The 22,375-nt window shown below is 35.6% G+C and overlaps 1 protein-coding gene across 3 annotated transcripts in view; it reads left to right on the top strand.

Moving 5' to 3' along the window:
* Positions 1–22,375, top strand: part of EcR (Ecdysone receptor) — a 483,791-nt gene that overhangs the window by 169,727 nt on the left and 291,689 nt on the right. The gene's annotated exons all lie outside the window — the stretch shown is intronic.

Raw genomic sequence — 22,375 nt, 5'->3', positions numbered from 1 at the left:
TAGGCTTTCATAGAACTTGTCGAGTGTTAGTTTATAGTACTAGTTTTTTGCATAGTATTATAAGAAATATGGTATAATATTTAAGCAGTTTTACGCACTGTATTTAACACTTTTTTTTTTTTACAAGTAAAAGTACAATTCCTTGAAAAGTTTCTCTTTTTAAAAATTTAGCTAAACACGTAAACTCAAATTGAACAAATTTACTCTGAAAGCTACTTAAAACCAGCGCAAGCAAATTTGACACCCCCATGGTCCTTCACGTAACATGCGAGCACGGTCTTTCTAGGGTTAATGCTAAAAATGTATGGTAGCTATGTACTTGATCATTTTTTTTAATAAAATATATAGCGCGTACCTAGCCCGATGTACGCACGTTCTTTCGTAAATGAAGTGATGTGATGCTAATATTTTTGATAGCTATACTCTCGATCATTTCAAAATATAGCGTATACTTAGCCCCAAATTTAAGGTGAGTATACGGCGGGACAAAGTATTAGGTGAGTATACGCCCTGATACAATCCTGATATTAACAGAAAATACCGAAACTTGAACAAAAGTATATGCAGCAATTAAACTCTCTGATGTTAGAGCTCACGAATGCTTTAGACCAGCGTTTTTCAATCTGTTGCCCGCGGGCTTAATATTGAATCACGGTATTTTCATTTGCTTTCTAAGCACCTTCCATTTGGTTTAAACACGGTGCAGGTACCGATAATCAAACTGAGGAACTAAAAGACCCGTGTAGTGTTTGCATCCTGAAATTTTAGTTCAAATTTTGGGTAAAATATACGGATATTACACGGGCGTATACGGTATATATATATAGGCGCGGATCCAAGGGGGCTATAGCCACCCCTTGACGCTCAGGTATACACTGGATAAAACGGACTTCAATTCTGCTTTACAGTGGGTAAAGCGGCAAACTATGGTTTAGCCCCTCCCTTGATCATATCCTGGATTCGCCACTCTATATATAATATCAAGTTTGTCTCAGAATGATTTGAGGAGCTTTTCATTATAAGTTCATCAGCGCCGAAACAAAAGTCCGCTAGTAGATCCTACCTTTTTCTCAATCCCATACTAACAATACCTAGGTATTATTGCCCATTTCAGTCAGATTCGATGTTTTAGTACCCTCCTATCTTCTGGCCCTTCCAAAAAACACTTTTCAGTGATCTTGCAGTACTCCGTGTCATCCTGAGTGAAATGTCAGGCCCATTTTAGCAGCGGTACAAAACGCTCATCTTCTCTACTGCGAAGGATCAGTAGTTCGATACCAGGGTATTTGATATATGATAGATAACACTGGTTCCCTGTGTTTTCTCGGTTTCTATCGTTTCTTTTCATATTCTCCTTCTATCAATTCTTCGATAATTGTTCACTTTCGTTCTCCATCTGTCCTCTGTAGCCACAAAGATAATCGTGGAACGTAAAAAGTAAAGATTTCAATTTTACATGTGCCGATTTAATCATCTGTGCTGTATCCACTAATGAACACAAATTGGAAAGTTTTGTGTAATTAATTACTTCAATGTAGTGTCAAGAAAGATTTAATGACAGTCACTCGATAGCAACATAACTTGCTCCTGCAATATTATGTGGAATAATTATCTGATTTATTATTATCGAAGATAGGTAATCGAAAAGCGCTCTCTACTACAATTTTCTTCAAGGTAGTATGCTGGTCATTAACATTGCAGACACAACCAAGGCCGTTAACCAGACGATGAATCAGACAAACCTAGTAAATATAATAATTAATTTCCGTTATCATAATTTATATTTAGACATAATCACAAATAACAGTGAAACATTTTTTTGTTCGTGTTTTGTTCTGTTACTTTGAGTTCGTAAATCACAGACAATAGTATTTTTTAAAATAACTCGTATGAATGCAAATTGTTGTTAAACTAAACCACAGTCCTAAGCTTTCGATGGTCCAAGGTCAAACTGAAAGCTTTCTAATTGGGCAATGTAAGGTCAACACATTCACGCTAATGCTTTGCCATTTCTGGCTTTCGCGAGTGGAATTTGCTACTCCTAGTTTAAGAGCTTTGCACGAAACTTAGCTCAGTATGAATAGGAAACATGTAAACCTTTCGGCAACCAGAATGAGAAATATAGCCGTTTGAGTTGTGGTACTGGAGAAGAATGTTCTTTGTATTATGGGCGCAAAAAAGAGAAGTAACAGAAGTGTATTGGCGGAAACAAATTGAGCGGACATGAAGTAATAGAAAACGTGATTTAACCTTCTCCCGTCAAATCCGGAGAGAAAAGGGTGTCTAGCAGACGATGCTATGTATGTTGATGGATTTTTTCTTTGTTATACTTGAAATCCAGCAAAACAACAAATAAGAGTTCACACAGAAACAGCGTTGGGAAGGTGCTGTGGTTCTTCTATCTTTGTATGGGCCCTGAATATCTCTCTCGCCAATTTGTATGTATTTCTTTGTAAGTTTAGATGAAAACTCTTCTCTCTCCTTCAATTTGTAAGCCTGATATTCTTGTACGAATCTCTTGTGAATGAGTCTGAATTTTGAAAGTTTTCGTGCCACTAGATAAAAATATCGTCCCTGAAGGTTGACAGAATATTGAACTGATTACGTAAGATTTTTTATGGTGACAAGTTTGATATTACTCTTGATTTTTATTTATCTATATCTATCTATTTATTTATTTTTGTTAGAGAACAAACGAAAATCGATGAATTTGGGTCACGATAGAAAGAGAGGGAGAAACATCGTGATTGGTCAGATTGACCATTCGTAATTTGCACTCAGAGTGGAATTAGGTCTAAACTAGGATTTCTCAATCTGTGGTACACGAGTCGCTGTTGGTAGTGCGTACGACTTATAGAGACATTAATAGTTAACATTCTTTGATGGTACACCAGAAGAAAAGGTTGAGAACCTCTGGACGATGTCAGGAAAAGATGACCAAACAATATACAGATCAAACAGATACAGAATATACAGCAAATTTAATATTCCTGGAAATCTAGATTAATGCTTGTCAATTTTTATGAGGAGGAAAGAATAATATTTCAAGGAATCTTACATCCTTGAGTCTATATATGAAAACAAACGCCCACAAGGAATAAAATGGACTCTGGAAACTCGCACACTAAGGGTAATTATGGGTAGTAGCAATTCGATTGTGTTTGGTCTCGGATACATATTAATATATGTATAAACTAAACGGAAAACTGAATGCAGAATTCATAACGAAAAGATACTATTTTTATTGCTCCCCTACAGCTTGAACAGATTTTTTTCTTTCTTACTTCCTTGTCTGCTTTCTTTCTTGCCTGCTTGCGTTCTTTATTTCTTATTTTCGTCTTTTTCTCCAACATCTAACATTCAATTCTGCTCCAGGTGAGATTTTAAGGAAAGGCGTAAACTAGGGTCATTTCGTAAGTTAAAAGGTGCTTCCAAACTCGTATTAAGCTATGGGGTTCACTGATAGTATGGAGATAAGGCTTCACATTATTTCGTTTTCAGCTCATACAGGATGTGACGTAGTTCACTCTCGTTTACCCAGGGTCGCCCTAGGTATCCATTTTACAAAGACATTTGATGGACCACATTGGAACGAAGTAAAACGAGGAATACAATAAATCCAGTCCTTACCGGATATCTGGCCCGGCTCATTTTGTTTAGAACATTATGAACCCAATTTTTTTTAAAAAAAAGTCAAATGCATGTGATACATAGGCCTACATATGAATAGCTGTCAAGAGGAAGTACATCGAAGAACGAATTAATACGATTGTTCTTCGTAACAAAGCCTACATGTCGCGAACGAGAACGAATCCACGATTCAGAAGTAACCGATATACCACTTAACACTGTAATTTCTCATTAACATACAGGGTGTTTCAAAACAACACCGACAACGTTTGGGATGTGATTCCTGACCCCAAGATAAGACAAAAAGTATAGATCAACCTGGGTGAAGAAATCCATTATTTCGGAGTTATAGGTTGCCGAAAACATAAAAAAAAATAATAACTTTAAAGGTCCATAGCTCCAATATTATGAGACCTACCGTAGTCGGGTCAAGATTTTACTTAAAAACTAGCATATGTCCTATCCAAATTTCCATGTTTCAGAATCATGCGGTGCTTTCACCACAATTTTTATAGAGGTAGTTGGTGAGTACTTCAAATTATATGTCCGTAGCCAAACTCCCTCTATAAAAATTGTTGCGTGAGTACAGCAGGATTCTGAAACATGTATTTTTGGATAGCGCACATACTAGTTCCTAAGTGAAGTCTTGACCCGACTACGATAGGTCCCATAGTATTGGAGCTGTGGACCTTTAAAGTTGATATTTTAATGTTTTCAGTAGGCTATAACTCCGAAAGGACAGATTTCTGCATCCAGGTGGTCTCTGCTTTTTGTCTTATCTTGGTGTCAGAAATCGCCTCCCAAACGTTGTCGGTGCTGTTTTGAAACAACTTGTATATACAAGTCTTGAATAACAGAATCGTATAACAAATATCCAAGATAGGATGCGATGAATAATTATCGTCAAATGGTTGGTGATTCTGTTTTTACTTTTAAAAGTATAGAGCAATAACGACGTATTATGATTTTTTTTTTTAAGAAGTCTTTCAGAAGCTGAATAATTCACCATATCTGCATGCTGCATTCTTAACAAAGAAAAAAAAAGTGTAGGGTTTCATTGATAGATAAGCAGGTGGTAAGACCGAAATTCTTGAAAAGAGCTTATTGAGAAAACCTGGAACCGTTTTATATTATTCCCGTGAGAAATGAAATAGGGGATGGAGACGATTTTTTTCTGTGACCGCCTACACCTCGTGTTTGTGTGTATGCGTATAGAACGAATGTTCTCTACTTTTCTACCTGGCCATAAACGATATTTGTGTGTGTGTGTATCAAGTTGCTTGTTGTATTCAGGAAATAGGGTCACAGATTGATTTCATAATAGATTTGCTGCAGGTATTCCTAATTGGTAGTATTCTTTACTAGCTTAAACAGAAAAGAGCGTCGCTCTTTTATTCTGGTCGAATTGAGATTCGGGCCGTACTCAGACGATTTATTCAATCGACGTGTATCTAGTTTATCGTACTTTTTAAGGTTCAAGACTTCATTTTTTTCTTCTTTTTTACCAATCCGGAGGATTTAGCGTGGGTCTTTCTTAAATTGCATTCACCTGCTGTCCATTGGCGTAGCTACGGTATTTTGCTAGGGAAACCATGGGCTATTACTTCTCAGAACAAAAAGAACGTGATCGGCTGACTGTTGTAGGGGAGCCTAAACATTACTGTTGTGAAGCTTCTGAATTCTTGTAATCAGAAGATAAAATAAGAACAATATTTGTACAGTATATGTATCTCATCCACACAGTCCACAAACCAACATTTTAATTAATATATCAAATGTCTCGAGAACATTACACTACTTTTTTTGTGTACTGTGTATTTGTTGCTTAGTTTGAATTAATAGTTGATGCTTTACCAGATTTGAGGGCACCATGTACATATTACAACACAACGCTTTTTTCTTGTTGAAATAATTGCTGTGTGAATAATAATGATTAAAAAAGAGAATTCAAAGAAAATATATACAGTTAGGTAGACGTCTGGTGCGGTCGAGTTTCGTTGTGTAGGCAGATTCACCACTGTTTTTCATCAACAAGTAGTAATGTTCCATCCGCAGGACTCATCAAGCAGAAAATTTAGTAAGCGAACTCTTGGAATAAAGTTCATTTTGTTGATTCGCAGCGTAGGTAATTGGTTTTTCAGAAGGAAACTTAATTCAAAGACTCTTTAAGTTGAAGTCACTGGTGTGGAACAGTTAAGAATTAGCAGACCACTCGCTTGTTCTAGAACACAACAGGTATAATCAGCAAAGAACAAAGCGGAGGAAATAGTATTTTCTTTCGTGTATATATATATATATATATATATATATATATATATATATATATATATATATATATATATATATATATATATATATATATATATATAATAGAACAAAAGAAATTCGAGCTTGTATAACTATCAAAGACAGACAGATAAACAACGCCTCAAGAAAACTTTACACAAAACCTGAAAGAAGTTATAAACTAGTTTGGATTTTTTTTTTTTTTTTTTTAAATAAAGCAAGCTCAACATGCCTGTATCGAAGGAGCGAATTGTATATTGAATTTTATATCATTCACAAGATCGTTGATGACTGATCTACTTTTGTTGTTATGGTAATGATAGCAAAAATACATTTAAAGGCCGCAGTTAGTTACCAGAAATTCCTATGTAGTATCGCGCATATAATATTAGGATACCATGCACAGAATAGGCTACTCGGCGGTGAGCCTAGACCATTACTGCCACTGCGAATTTTGTATCATAGACAGACATGAATGTGAAACATTACAAGGAACTGATAATTCGCTCCTTAAAAATCTTTCTGTTCTTTTTGGTTTTTGAGTAGTTTTATACCTTAATAACTATTTTCTTCAAACCCAGCTATTATTATCGCAGCACAATTTTGCTGCTACTAAAAACTAACTGAAGACACTGACACAGTGGTGATCTCCTTGTTAAATAGTCCACTTGCCACACTACCTCTTGGGCCAGTGAACATTGTACTTACGTTCGATTACGGTGTATACACGCGCCTGCTATTTGGGTTATAGAAATATTGCAGGACTTCTGACTCATGTTTGTATTACAGACTAAGTTTCATTAAAATTTTAATAAATTATATAAAGTTACTGTGGAATAGACAGAAGCTCGTTTACTATTGTTTCAATTAGTAGAATTTCTAGTTAACCATTTTCTGGTAAAGCACAATCCACCGGATTTGATGCCACATCATTTATTAATATAAATATAGTCAGTGCTATCACAGTGTAATACAGAATGCATCCATCAAGCGATTTAATCATCGCTGCGTTGAAACGTGAGTTTCCTTTGGACTCTAGACTCGTTTCATAAACAAATTTATCTCTTAGCTATGAAACTGGATTGACACATCATACGCATGTTTCAAACGTTTTGCATCCACATCCATCACAAAGCTCCGTGAGTGAATCTTAAGAAAAATACAGCGTGTTTTTATGTGTACGGCGCTAACGAATCTGTTTTGTTCAGACAAAAATGCAATTTACAGTTCGTAGTAGTTTTTTATTTTAAGCATATGTACCAATCCCTCCAACTTTTTGGACAACTGAAGTTCAGAGCTGTGAGACAGTCATGCCATGAGAGAAAGTGTTACTTAAAAAAAAAAAAAAAAGCGACCTCATGGGAACATACCAAAAAAAACTAACTATGGACTATGAAACCCGAAGGTTCAATGCCACATTTACAAAAGTTTCCTTGTGTTCTTAGACAACTGGATCCAGTTTCCGCTTTGTATTCCTATGTCTGCGAGATAATATTGTTCCATCTGCGCCTAGGTCTTCCTAATGGTATTTTTCCGATAAAGCACAACGGAAAAGGTTTCCAGTTAAAATTTTTAAAGCGTTTCTACTTTCTTCCATTCTGGCTACATGATCTTATGGAAACATTTGATCTTCACTTAATCCAGCAATATTGGCCTACCATGAACTATTGCTTTAATTATACCTAATTACTTAAAGAAGAATATCCAAAAGTTGTCTACAAACTCTTCATTAAAACAGCTTCTTGAAATGCGTTAGCTTCCAAGCCTATATCTATCTATCTATCTATCTATCTATCTATCTATCTATCTATATATATATATATATATATATATATATATATATATATATATATATATATATATATATATATATATATATATATATATATATATAATTAACCACGAGAGCGATCTCGATCAAATTTGCCCCATAAATGAGGGTCGGTCCTGGAATTTTTTTTTTTTTTAAATCATTTCACTTTGACTATGCAGCTTAGGGGAGGGAGATGAAAAGATATACGTACAAAAATGATCGAAAAGGGCCAATATCAGTGTCGAATCCATAGAACTGCACTGTTAGAGTTAGTTTTCTGGGTCTGCTTAGTAATCTCAGCATAGTTCTCGGGGTCGCTGAGATGAACAGTGGCATTTCCGATGTCGTTTAAATCCAAATTTAGTCCCGCAACTTGAGAGAGGGAAAAGATATATATAAAAATGATCGAAAATGACTGATATTAGTATCAAATCCATACCTTTCGGGGTCGCTAAGACGAACAGTGACACTTCTGATACAGTGTAAATCAATCATCCATTTATCTCTCTCTCTCTCTTTCATATATATATATATATATATATATATATATATATATATATAATAGAGAGAGAGAGAGAGAATAGGTCACTTGGATAATATTATATAATGCTCCAAGTGACCTCAAGATTTCAATGCATTTACAGTGTACAATATGAGGCTAGGGTACCTGGTATATTTTGAAAGACAATTGTAAGTTAATAAACAAGTAACGTTACACGTGTGTTTGTGGTGAAAAGTAATCGCAAAACCATGTGTTGTCACATGACTTATTATTTTTTTTTAAATCTGAGTCTAATGAGGAGGACTTGAAGATCACCGTCATAATGGTATTATTCAGTAATATATGCAGTTTTAGCTCGAAACTATGAATCGATATGCAATCCTTTTCTAACTTATTGATAAGACAAATATTAGGTTGTTTTTTTTTTCACATTCGGAATTCTAATAGCAGTGTCTTGATATCAAGATTTGAACTTGGATCTATAACTTATAAGTCAGGTTCATATCACCACAGAGCTACGCTCCACGCAGAATATCATCAAGGGGGGGGGGGGGGAGAGAGAAGGATACAAGTCGTAAGTTCACATCGTTTCAGGATTTTTGTATATATATATCTCCGTATGGGAAACATTTATATATTTTTTTTCATAATATATTTTTCAGCAGGATGTGTACTAAAGCCCTGAACCCTCCCCCCCGCGCTTTGCGTACGCCACTACTCAAAATACAATACTAAACTATTTTTAAACTACTAGAAGTGTATCTTCATTATGCTAAAGCCGCACAATATTAATCGGTAATGTGTCTCCTCTTTTGTAATTGTTTTGAAGTTCCTGTTAGTAGAAATCGAAGGTTTCAGTTGGAGATAATTAATGAAGAGAGGGAGTGAGCGCCCTTCTGTTGATGATCGTTGGAGATCAAAGAGTGGCTACTGACAGAGCAAACGAAAGGAAAATGCCAGGAGGAGGGGTTTGCCCTATATAAATCATTTCTCAGCGACACACTTTCAACGCTTGATGAGACAGAACATTCGAAAGCGTCATGAAAATGCCACGACCTGACATTCAGTTTCTCAGCAAATACTGTTGTTGCCTGCTTACTCTTTTGAGGAATGGGACGGAACGCCTCGACTCGTGGTGTGTTTTTGTTAGTGATGTTGCATCATCGTTTGTGGAGTAAATATCGAAAGGACATAACGTAATGTACCTAGTTGACATAATGTAGTGTAGTAATAAATAAATAAATAAATAAATGGGTCGTTTATCGTCATATATTTGTATACTCGACGTAAAAAGTCACTAGATTTATAAATAATCTAGTATATTGTACTTTGTTTCAGAATTTAACTGTTTGTCATATTAACAGTTTTAAGCCCTTTCCGCTGGTCTGAAAGTTGGCGCGCGTCTTTTGGTTCACGTGGTCCCATGTTCGATTCCCTATGGAAAACCACTAGAGATACACCAACGTGGTCCACCGTGCCTACCCCTCAACCCCCAGAAAACTCCCTAACTCAACGTACAGTTGTGCACTTTCTCAATATAACAATATTTGTTTAACAGGAAAATAATTGATGTAATATAGAAAGATGATCGTACACTTCATCTGTATTCCTTCTCTTATAAAAACAATCTAGTTTAATATTTTTTTTTTCGGAAATAGAGGTGAAAGTATTTTACAGTCACTTATCGTGTTTTCGGGTGCAGAATAAAACTCATTCAATACTACATAGATGGTAGGGGTCGCGGTGGCTCAGTGGTAGAGCGTTCACCTTTGCTACATGGGGTCCTTGGTCCGATTCTAGTTCGCGCCAAGTGAGCTTTGTGGTGAACAAACACTGTTGTGCTTTTTCTCGAGTTTCTCTCGTTTCCTCCCATTTTCTTCATTTCACTATTTCCTTCATTTCTCGTCAACTGTGTCTTTTAGCCTAGCCGGCATAACTGTGGGACGTAAAACTGAAATATTTCATTTTCATTTCTGTATATACACTGTAGTTTTGAACCTCTCCCCGTAAAACTTGGACCCTTCCCAATAAAAATTGCTGGGTGCGCAACTGGAGAACACTAAAATCGCAACGCATTTCCGTAGTTTAAACTCTAGGTCCACATCTCATATAGCTTGGGTGTTTAAACGGTCTCTAAACTTCAACACAAATAAACCAATAAACATTTTTTAAAGGATTAACCACATTTAACCCTTTTTCCTTAGTAGAAATTACTACTATTTCAGATTTCAAATATTGATCGCCATAGTGCAAAAACTGTAATAGGTACTAACGTCCGACACTTTTTAGTGCATTCAGGATGCCAAGAGTAGAATAAATCTCAGCCCTTGTTTTTCTTTTGAAACCGGAAGTGGTAGAAATTTAGTAAAACTTCCGGTTTCATTATTGATTCTCATAGAGCAAAAACGGCAATATATAGGAAACTCTCTCTCAATACATATGAATTCAATGTCCGAAAACCAAGCTCCATATCTGATTCTTTTTTTTTTTTTTTTAATCTGTATTGAGACCGGAAATTGTAGATCTACTTTCGGTTTCAATATTGTATCCACATAGTTTTGAATAGTGTGTACATTTTAATCAAGGGGGATTCAAGCACTCAATTTAATTTTCTTTTTGCCTAAGTGTACTTTATGTATATATCGGGTGTTCTAAATATGGCGCCCACGGACAACAGAGCGCTATTCTTCAGGTCAAAATAAAGCGAAAATGCTATATAATGATATGATATACCCTCCGGGGCCTCCTTCAGCTGCTATAAGGAATCTAAATTTCACTATGTAACAACGTTGCAAATTAACTTGGAACTATTAGTATTCTCTACGAATCCATCAAGCAATTACATTGATTGCTACACTTAGAAGTCATGCTAGTATTAACGTGTATCGACTTTAACTGCCATCTGGAAAGAATCGATGTAACTATTTGATGGATTGGTAGATTTTTTTTTGAGGTTGTACATCTGCGACGTTTGCTGCAAAGTGCAATTTGCGTCTCCAGACGAGGACCCAAGGAAAGGTATGCAGTTGTATATATTTTTCGCTTTCTTTTGACTTGTAGAATAATGCTCTGAGATCCAACTAAATGTTTATTTTTCTATAATATCTTAATCAAGATAATCTCAAACTCCCCTTGCGTACACCACTGGTCTTGGTCTTTATCATAGTTCCGCAATGTGAAACGAAATCCACTTGCTATTTGAATCATATAATGAATGAAGAGAAATATACGATTCTGTACGCTAATGGAAGACAATCACATCACTTCAAAGATAACATGACATTACGTTATTGCACTGTAGTCTTATATATATATATATATATATATATATATATATATATATATATATATATATATATATATATATATATATATATATATATATATTGGAGGATCTAGGATATGATCAACGGAGGGGCTAAACTATAGTTTGCAGCTTTATCTAGTGTAAAGGAGGATTGAAGCTAATTTTATCCAGTGTATAACTGAGCATCAAGGGGGGGGGGCTATAGCCCCTCGGATCCGCGCCTCTCTCTCTCTCTCTCTCTCTCTCTCTCTCTCTCTCTATATATATATATATATATATATATATATATATATATATATATATATATATAATATTTCAATTCGTCACCAACATTATATTTGAAGAACGTTGAGAAAGGAAAGAATCGGAAACACTGTAGATTCAGAAAGTCATAAAACATACACACAGGCTCATACACTTAGCGTTTAAAATGAGCAAATCTTCCGTCATTGAAAGAAGTGGTCAGATATTCCTAGGTCAAGCTAATTCGATAAACAAACATGCTCTTAGGAAGGTCAGTTTGATATGAGACTCCGAAATCCACATTGCGGGTAGTCGAGTTACAAGGATAAAATATGTTGAGCAGAATATTTCACTTGTAGTGTTGCTGTTTATCGAATACCTGTGCGGACTATTTTAAAATATTATTCTCTCTTTGAAAGGGTTTTCATGTTTGTATTTGTACGCTGATGATGTAAGTTCGCCTAGATGCTAAACTAGCGCCAGTCGTAGTGTGCCAAAGCGCTTTGGGGTCATTGTCTACTGTATGTGTGTGTCTGATGAGATCCGTAGCCCGGTGCTGTGTTCTGCAGTGCTTTGGCCATTTACCAAGTACGTGGACTAGAGCGCTGGCAAGTGTTGGGGGCTGGGGGGACGCAGTGTAGCTCCTAAAAGCGTCAGAAATTCCCATTTTCCGTGAATGAAATGCCGCACTCGGATATGTGTGTCCTTGCAAAGATTGTGGAAAAAGAAATTTGCATCCTATTTCTGCTTAATTAAAATTAGAGCCATGGGGATTGTATATAGTACTGTATTGTTATTTCTTCATTAGATGGGAAATAGAAGTTTATTCTTCTTTTTCTTTTGTATAATATATCCCATCGGATATATTACTGCTCCAAGTGTTGCGTCACTTTAAGATGCAAATAGTGCAATGGAAGCCATTGGCAGCTCCAAAAGTGGGAATAGCTTTTACTTTTACCTTTGCACACTAACAGCTTTCGTCACTATGTATACCATTTTGATGATTAATCTTTTAAATTCCGGCTTTTTTAAATAGATAAATTATAGACTTTCAGTCAAGCTGCTACAATATCATGCCTCTTTATCGTAGGATCATGGTCCATACCTCGTCTTTTCCACAACAGAACAACCTTTTTAAACGATTCCATTCACATTTCCCTATCCTGTTACTGAGGCGGGAAATTTTGAGAGAGATAGTGATTTTTATGATTCTTTTTTTTAATTTTGAGCCGCTCTGGACTCCCCTGTGTTAATGCAGAGATCTGAAAATCAACTGAAAAATACCAAGGGGTGTACTAAATTTCAACCTTCTATCTTGAATAGTAAGGGCAGGAAAAATATTTACCAATGATTCTCACAATGACCCAGATTACCGCGAAAGATCTTGATCTCAGGCAAAAAAAAAAAAAAAAAAAAAAAAAAAACTTGAGACATCCCTATTTATCCTAGGGACGTATTTTGTACCTCATTCTCTTCTGAATAGAACATCCTTTTAAACAGTACTATTCACATGGCTCCACCATGTACCTGGAAAATCGCGAAAAAGTGGAATTTTTGGTTATTTTCCCCCTTCTGGATCCCCCCTTTCGTGTTAACGCAGAGATCTGAAAAAATCTAATAATTACTACTTGATGGACTGAATATTTGTGCAAAAGTAAGCCCGCCATAAAAATAACAAAAATAGGCCTAACAAAAAATATTTTTTTAAAAGTTATGACGTCATCGCCTATGTATCGACGCAAAGCGTGGAACCATGCGTACTGTGTTCTACAATGCCCCTATACTTGAAAAAAAAAAGAGAGAGAGAGAGAGAGAGAAACGAATTTAAAAAAGAATTATTGGTTCTTTTTTTTAAATGAAGACACTACTTTAGTTCCTAAAAATAGGTACTAGAACTCCAAAGGGTAACATGTTCCATACATTCAAGGTATTCTCCCTTCGGAGAGCACAATAGCTTACTGATGGAGTACTCATCTCTATGACTAATCGTCTCCGAAAATTTTTCGTGTAGTTGTTTTCGTATCTTTAACTATTTTCACATCATCATTTGTATCATTTTTCATTCGGCTGACATTATCTTCTTATTGTTAGTAATATATATAATAGTAAATTTAGATAAATGTTTACGATTCTCTTTTATTTTTTCTTTTGCAGGTGAGTACTTGCTGAAAACATAGGTTTGAATTTGGAAGCGTCTTTTGTAAGTATATTTTTGAAAATCTGAAAATTCAGATGATTTAATTTTTAAAAATATACAGGGTGGCCCAAAAGTAGATATACACCTCTGCATTGATCAAGTATAACATTCTAGTTTATGGGTTTATTTGTTTCGGCTGTTCCGGGCGTAGGTATAAGTAAAAATACATTAAGAACAAATAATAAAGAAACTATGTCTACCTGATGAATAACAATAAGAAATGATATGAAATACAATGAGCAGATCAGTACGGGACTATATACCTACTTTTGGGCCACCCTGTATATCAGTATTCTTTTACGTTGCATTTTCTCACTTAGGTACTCGGTCCCACTTTTCTTTCTTTCAACTTTGTATTCATCCAATCTATCATTTTTGTTCTCCTTCCTCTTTTACCTTCCACTACCATTTCCTCCAGTGTCGTGCCTACATATTCCACATTTGTTATCGTGTTGTGACCACTACAATTTTCGTTCGTCTGTGATCTTAGCGTTTTCACTTCCGCCTTATCTAGTTTCTTCTTTAAAATAACATGGTATTTTTAAAGATGTATATTTTTACTATTATTTAGAGTAAGTCGCTTTGTAGCTACTAAATGTTGTCAAATGGATATTTTCAACCGTTATTTAAGAGTCCACAAATCTGTGAGATTGTGAAAGAAGAAGGCTATATAAAACAATTACTATTCATTTCAAAGAAAAGAACACTTAAAAGTAATAAAAGAATCTTTCATTATTTCAAACCTTGAATCTTAAATTCACGAACTTCCACACTAATAATTATATCCACGCCTATGGATTATGCAACCCACTAATCACATACGTTTTGTTGGTTGCATATGACTAGGTATCCTGTAGACTTAATGTGATGTGTTCCAAGTAGTAATAGCTAACTCAGCGAAAGTTTCGTGCAGTCTGAACGTATGGAAATTACATTTGACAAGGTCGAGGAGTAAAAGCAAATCGCTCGGTTTAAATAAGTTCTCGTATGTACGTGTATAGTTTATAGAAGTCGTTCGTCATTTCCTTAACAAGTCCAGTTTCAAATTAAACGAACGATTATTTTGACTGGTTCGAGTGCATTTTCATGAAGCAACCCTTTATTGACTTCGCTTTTACTAACCGTAAAGCCTTATACTTTCCTAGATAGCACATCGGTAGGACTGCATTTGTTTGTAGATTGAATAAACTATTTGAGTTACCAAATAAAACGGTATATCATTCAAAAACCCAAGTCCACCACTCCTGCACTTGGGCGCAGGAATCTCACGCAACCTCATCATTCTTTATCGAAGACCTTACATATATATCGATGGAATAAAATAAAATTACAAAATGGACTGAAACTAAAATCATTGGACACTGTTCGTAAGACTGAGGACTTCGTTTCTTTCTGGATATAAGGGAAGTGGGCTAAAATTATTCGCGCCCAATGCATTTTAGTCTTCTTGATTTTACCCCACAAAATATAAATATAATATAAAAACTTCTTTCTAGTACATTTTATGAAAGCATAGTTATTATGTTTACTCTTATTACTTCTTAAAATCTTTATACTACATGGAAATTTTCCCTCAAACAAGCATCATTCATGTTCATCAAGATTAATTTTAAATTCAATGATGACACACTAATCATGTTAGTTACAAACCTAATGAATTGGTACATTACCAACACCGTGTAGTACGATAAGGAAGGTTGAAAGATTAAAAGGAAAGGGACACAGCGAGCATTGTTCTCATAGAAAATGAAAGGATTGTATTTTTTTTATGGTTATGTGTATGTATGAGCTTCTTTCATTTCTGTACGTGTTTATATGTGGGTTTGTGTTCCATTTTAACCCTTTCCCGCTCTTTTGGAACGTGCAAATCTCTCCCATTGGACCTACTGCTATTACACTTTATGTGCGCTGTGGAGAAGTAAACAACACTGACTCGTTCATGATTTGTGTGTGTCATTGTTTACTACTACTAGTATTTTTTTTTGGGGGGGGGGTAGTGATGTACTACGTTTTTATATACCGAAGGGTCAGCTGAGGTCACTTTGACCTTTTAGGGAAAAGAGGTGCGAAAGGTCATTTAGCGCGAGTAATAAAAAGTTTTTTTTGAGTTCGCGTGCTCCCGTAAAAGAGAGGTGTATACAGTGCTGCTAACTGGGGAGCGATTTCAATGCTGCAGCGATAAATCTTGACATACGCTGTATGATACTAAAGCTTATTTACCTCACCTGAACATGAAATTATCTGTTAGTAGTGTTAAAATAAGGTCACATTTTTCACTTATGCATCAAACCTATTTCTGTGTTTAAACGGATTTAACAACAATTGTCAAATTTAACGTATCGTTTTGTTAATACTGTGTAACATTTTGTTAAGAATCAAAGCAGTTATATTAACACAGGGAGGCACACACACACACAAAAAAAAACTTCATAAGTCGACATACATTTGTAAAATTTCTTATTAAAACTATACTTGTTTAGCAGAGAAATGATCGATATAACCCAAAGATTTGATTTTTTATTTCATCTCCACTATTTTATTTTCTTATAAAAGCAATTTAGTTTGTTTTTTTTTAAATACAAGTGACAATACTTATAGTTGCGTCCCTGTATGAACCGTCTTTCCATGTACCACTACCGTCTAAACCAGGAGATAGCGCTTTTGTCGTTAAATGCTTATGATTTTGTCATTGAAAGCACTCAGTTATTTGCCACGTCATACCAATAAACAAAAGCTGTACAATTGAGGAAGTGCGAGGGTGTGCGCTAAATGGCAACACAGCATTAAATCTACATGCTTCCTGGTCAGTGAGAGTATACAGGTGGGTTTGGTCAGGCCGGGAGTAACAGCGGCGGAAGTATAACAATTACTTACTGTCTTTTTCGGGTGTAGATTAACACCGCTTTAAGACTATATAGACGTATTGTTTTGTAGTATTGGATTCCCCCCCCCCAAAAAAAAAAAACTTTGGACCCTCCCAAGAAAATTTTCTGGGTGCGCATCTGCATTAACATCTATTAGTACTGTTATTAGGTGGTAGAATTTTGCTTACAAGAGTTGAGAGTGTATCGTGTTGATAAGGTGTGAAATGATGTTTGTCTCGGAAATGTATTTGTTTCTGTAAGTGATACTTGTTAATCGAAATATATTGGCGTTATATATAGTTGTAGGTAGAGGTCTGTGTGGGTATATTACACTGTATCTACGTCCGCAGCATCACTTCACATTTGCAACATATGTCCATCCATACCCTCATCCACAGAGATCAGATAATACATAATCAGGGGTTAAAGTGGATCTGAAAAGGTAAGGGGACACACGACGTCACAGTGTCCCAGTTGCCTATCTTTGCCCATTGTAATTTTTAGGAACTTGAGAGATGCCATAGATATATTATGGTAGTGAGGGAACGACATTCCCTTTAACTTTTACCCGCTGTATATAATACAATCACCTACAATCTCGTCTCTGATTGTAAAATAACAATGCTAAATAAAATTGAATAAAATGAATCCAGATACAAATTACGAAATTAATGGAAATTACAACACTTAAAGCTCACCCAAATGCACATTTCTGAGAAGAAAATTGTCAAGTTGGTAATAGTATGGATTGCCAATTATTTAAGAGCCAATCAATACTTTTTCTTTCCATCTCTATTTTTCATAAGCCACTAGGTTCTTTTGTTTCGTAAGCAAGGATGACATGATAAGAGTACTTTGAGGAAAAAAAAAGTTGTTTCAAACGAACTAGAATAAAACCACATTACAATATAGCTCTATTTATTACAAGGTTTCCAAAAAATCTAACGCAATAGAATATGTTTGTCCCAGGAGAGTAATCACACTTTAATGCAAGATGTCAGTAATTAATAGTGTTTAAAAGAAAAAGAACGAAAAACATTTGTCTTTTCACCAGTACTCACAATTTTATCCGCCATCTGAGAAAAACAACTATTAAAAACATGCCACATATAACCTATATTGATTACAATGTAAGGGAATATCCCCATCCACGCTGACATCTAGACATAAATACATAATTTTTTTATTTATTTATTTATTTTTTTTAATGTTATGTCAAGTAGTTCGCCCTTCTTTCTGAAATGATACAAATTTTTCATTCATTTCTTTTCTATTGTCTGGAATGTTCATTATCTTGAACAAAAACAAAAATTTGTAAAATGTAACTTCAACAGTGAAACAGTAATCAAATCTTAAAAGTAGTTTTCTTGTAGCAAACAAAATTGGTTACTATGTGTTGTTTATAGGATTTCAAATGTTGCAACATCGAAAGTTATTATGGATACTCATTTTCTCTTCTTGTTGTCTTTTGTAATGCCACTTAGTTATTTCAGGAGCGTCTCGGTAAGTTTATTCTGCACATGTATTGTATTAGGAAACTTAGCAATATTATTCCAGTTACTCGTCGTGAAATGATTAAGCTTTCGTGTTCATATAATAATTATGCGGACGGAGTAAATTTGTTAAGCAGCAGTTTCGATCAGCACATTTGCTAAATAATAATAATAATAATAATAATAATAATAATAATAATAAAGTTCAAAATCTCTTGTCGCGAGTTCTGTCGAGGAATTTGAAGTTTAAAATATATAAAACGATAATCATGCCTGTTGTTCTGTATGGTTGCGAAACATGGCCGCTTACTCTGAGGTAAGAATGTAGACTGAAAGTATTTGAGAACAAGATCCTGAGACGAATATTCGGATCCAAGAGGAACGGGAATGAGGAATGGTGGAAGCTTCATAACGAGGAATTACATAATTTATACCGTTTACCAAACCTTGTTAAGAGTCATCTAGTCTAGGAGGCTCAGGTGAGCAGGTCATGTAGCTAGAATGGAAGAAAGTAGGAACGCTTTCAAAGTCTTAACTGGAAGACCAATGGGGAAACGGCCATTAGGAAGACCGAGGCGCAGATGGGAGGACAATATTAAGATGGATCTCGCAGGAATAGGAATACAAGGTAAAAATTGGATCCAATTGGCTAAGGATAGAAGTCAGCGAACGCGGCATTGAACCTCTGCGTTCTTTAATTAGTTAGTTAATAATAATAATAATAATAATAATAATAATAATAATAATAATACACTCAACTGCAAAATTTCTGGAATATTTGTTATAATATTTCTCAAACGATTTTGTTACTGTTGTTGCTGTTGAAGACGTTATCTCATATAGAGAAACTGTTTGTTCCTTCCCTATTACTCGAATTATTAACACCACATTCTTGTTAGTGGATGCTGTTAGTAAAATTTTCTATTGTGTTCTGCGTTTAACCAAAGACTTCAAACACTTTCTTTTTAACATTTTCGAAAAAAAAAAAGCTAACGAAAAAATTAATTCCTAGTGAAAGTAATTTCATACTAAGTGTACTTGTAGCTTAAATTTAATTGTGTTTGTTAATTATATCGAACGTTGTGGACTTGGTTAGTGCTTGTTGCTTTCATTCTGTAAAGTTAAATGCATGAAATGTGTAATACAAGGCCGGATCCAGGATTTTCTGACGGGGGTGCACCAATAAGTAACAGTACATTTGAATTAAATTTGAACTTTGTGGTGCCTTTAGGCATCTGTGGTGTGAGTGAGGAAATTGCCGTGGAAATGCTCAGTATCTGGTCTCGGGAATCGAACCCACCACTTTTCGACTGCAAAGACAATGCTTTACCAACTGACCGACCGCGACCGCTTTCTATCAGTGTAATTTTCAATATACAGGGTGTTTCAAAACAACGCCGACAACACTTCGAAGGTGATTCCTGACACCAAGATAAGTGAAAAAGTATAGACCAATTAGGGTGCACAAATGCTTCCCTTCGGAGTTATAGGCTGCCGAAAACATGTAAAAATGAAATTAAAAGGTCTATAGCTCCAATACTATGGGACTTACCGTAGTCGGGTCAAGACTTCACTAAGAAACTAATATGTGCCCTATCCAAATATCCAAGTTTCAGAATCATTCGGTACTCACGCAATATTTTTTAAGAGGTAATTAGTTGTTGAGTACTTCGAATTATATGCCCGTAGCTAAACTCCCTCTATAAAAATTGTGTAGTACCTTAGGATTCTGAAAAATGCATTTTTGAATAGGGTACATAGTAGTTCCTAAGTGAAGTATTGACCCGACTACGGTAGGTCCAGGCCGGTAGCCAGCCCAAAAATGTAGGGGAGGTTCCGGCTGAAGTTAGAGGGAGCCCGATCCAACCATTTTATAGTTCATCACCATATTATAGTTCATTTCCAATCCTACCGTGAAAATTTTAGGAGCCGCCTGCAAAAAATTAGGGGGCGGCCCCCTAGACCCCCCTGGATACGGGCCTGGGTAGGTCCCATAGTATTGGAGCTATAGACTTTTAAAGTTCATTTTTTCATTTTTTCGGCAGCCTATAACTTTGAAAGGAAGCATTTGTGCACCCAGGTTGGTCTATACTTTTTGTCTTATCTTGGTATCAGGAATCACCTCCCAAACGTTGTCGGTGTTGTTTTGAAACACCTTGTATAATTAGTTTGCTACTTTTAAACGGAAACATCACGATAGAACGTTTCAAAAGTGTTGCCATATTTAATGCTAGCTTCTCATTTTAGAAAGTGTATATTTACAACGAAGGGGGATACACGTACACCGGTGCATCCCCTCTAAATTCGTCCCTGATGTAATATTATAAGATGATCGAATCAAATCTGGGACTGGAGAGCACTCACTTTATATGAAACAAAAGTGTTGTCTTGTATGAAAGTATCTGGAAAGTAGTTTAATATGGCAATAAGAAACTATAATTAAAATATGGAATATAATTGAAATATCATTGCCAAGGTTAAAATTACTGTATTTATCACGTTCGTGACGTGTGCTCTTAATATTTTCTTGTGTTTTTTAAAAGAAGTAATCTTCATTAAGTTTGCAACGCTGTATGCTTCACTTCTCCCCCATTGGAATATTATATTTGTTGTTTTATGAATACATTGGGAAGCAGGGCGCCAACCTGCTAACGTGCCTCACTCTCAGATTATTTCTCTCTCTCTCTCTCTCTCTCTCTCTCTCTCTCTCTTTGTGCTAAAGTAAGTCGCGTGATTCTGATAAAAACAGGCAGAGCTCGCTAGTCAGTGGATATCAATATTGCTTTAATAGAAGGAAGGCAGAAATGTTTTTGACCGCAAAGATTTCGTGTTTGTTGATTGCATGGCGAGCACACATACTATAATGTACTCTAATACATCCAGAGATTCTTCATTACTCATTAATATGAGATGTAATGTAGCCACGGTGGCTCAGTGATAAAGTGCGTTCTGAATTCGCTTTGCTATCTTAAATAACTTAAGAGTCTCCATCCCGGCGAAATTAAAATACCGCTAATTTTACAGTAATTATGTGATATCTTCAAATAGATAAAAGATAAACGAAATGTGGAACAAGAGCGCCCTAGACAATATTATTTTACATGAGAAACCGTTTTCACGACTCACTTATCTGCTTTCGATTTCGAGCCATTTTGAGAATCGGCATTTATTTTCGCGTTTCTAAACATCTGAAAACGGAAAGCCACTAGGTGACTTGTAATAACGGTACCTCACGCAAAATAATATTGTCTAGGGCGCTCTTGTTCCATATTTCAATTATATTTTATCTATTTGAAGATATCACATAATTACTGTAAAATTAGCGGTATTTTAATTTCGCCGGGATGAAGACTCTTAAACTAAAAATTCAAATCACGAAACAAAGCTATGTTTATTTAAAAATAATGTGTAACAGTTTCGCCAGCTAACTAAACATATTAGCTTATACTGAAATTGTTACACATTTATTGTTTTGAAATGAACTTTATTTGTTGAGTGATTTGTATTTCTAGTTTAACAAGATCCGCTGTTGTATGAGGATCTCAATCCTAGGCCAAGTAAGTTAGATTATGATGGATGTATGCGTAGGTTTTCTCACAGTTTTCCCTTTTTATCTGTACCACAGTGTTATTACACCAAAATAATACACTCTCTATAAATCATCCCGTCTTCTTTAGCTTTCAGGACTACACCACTGGACGTAAAATTAAATATTTAATTTCAGTTCATATCTCCCATCTAGTGTGCAAGTTCGATCCCCGTTCATCTGTATTAGTGTGTGACAGGGGCGCCCGAAGAAAATTTTCTAGGGAGGGGCCCATCTCCATGGTTGCTATATTGCGTCTGGTATTTAATATACGTGGTTTGTTACGTATACATTTTTGAGAGCCAGAGGGGGGCCCGGGCCCCACCTTACCCTCCTCTTCGGGCGCCCATGGTGTGTGATGGATTATGCTAGTTCGTAATACAACAGCATATGCTGGGAACCGCATATGCTAGTTTATAATTTAATAATGCAGGCTGAAATACTGGAAATCTGT

This window comes from Thermobia domestica, chromosome 15 (genome assembly GCF_964235325.1).
Source record: "Thermobia domestica chromosome 15, izTheDome1.hap1.1, whole genome shotgun sequence".
Taxonomy (NCBI): domain Eukaryota; kingdom Metazoa; phylum Arthropoda; class Insecta; order Zygentoma; family Lepismatidae; genus Thermobia; species Thermobia domestica.
The sequence above is the reverse complement of the archived record's forward strand: the minus strand, read 5'-3'. Positions and strand labels throughout refer to the sequence as shown.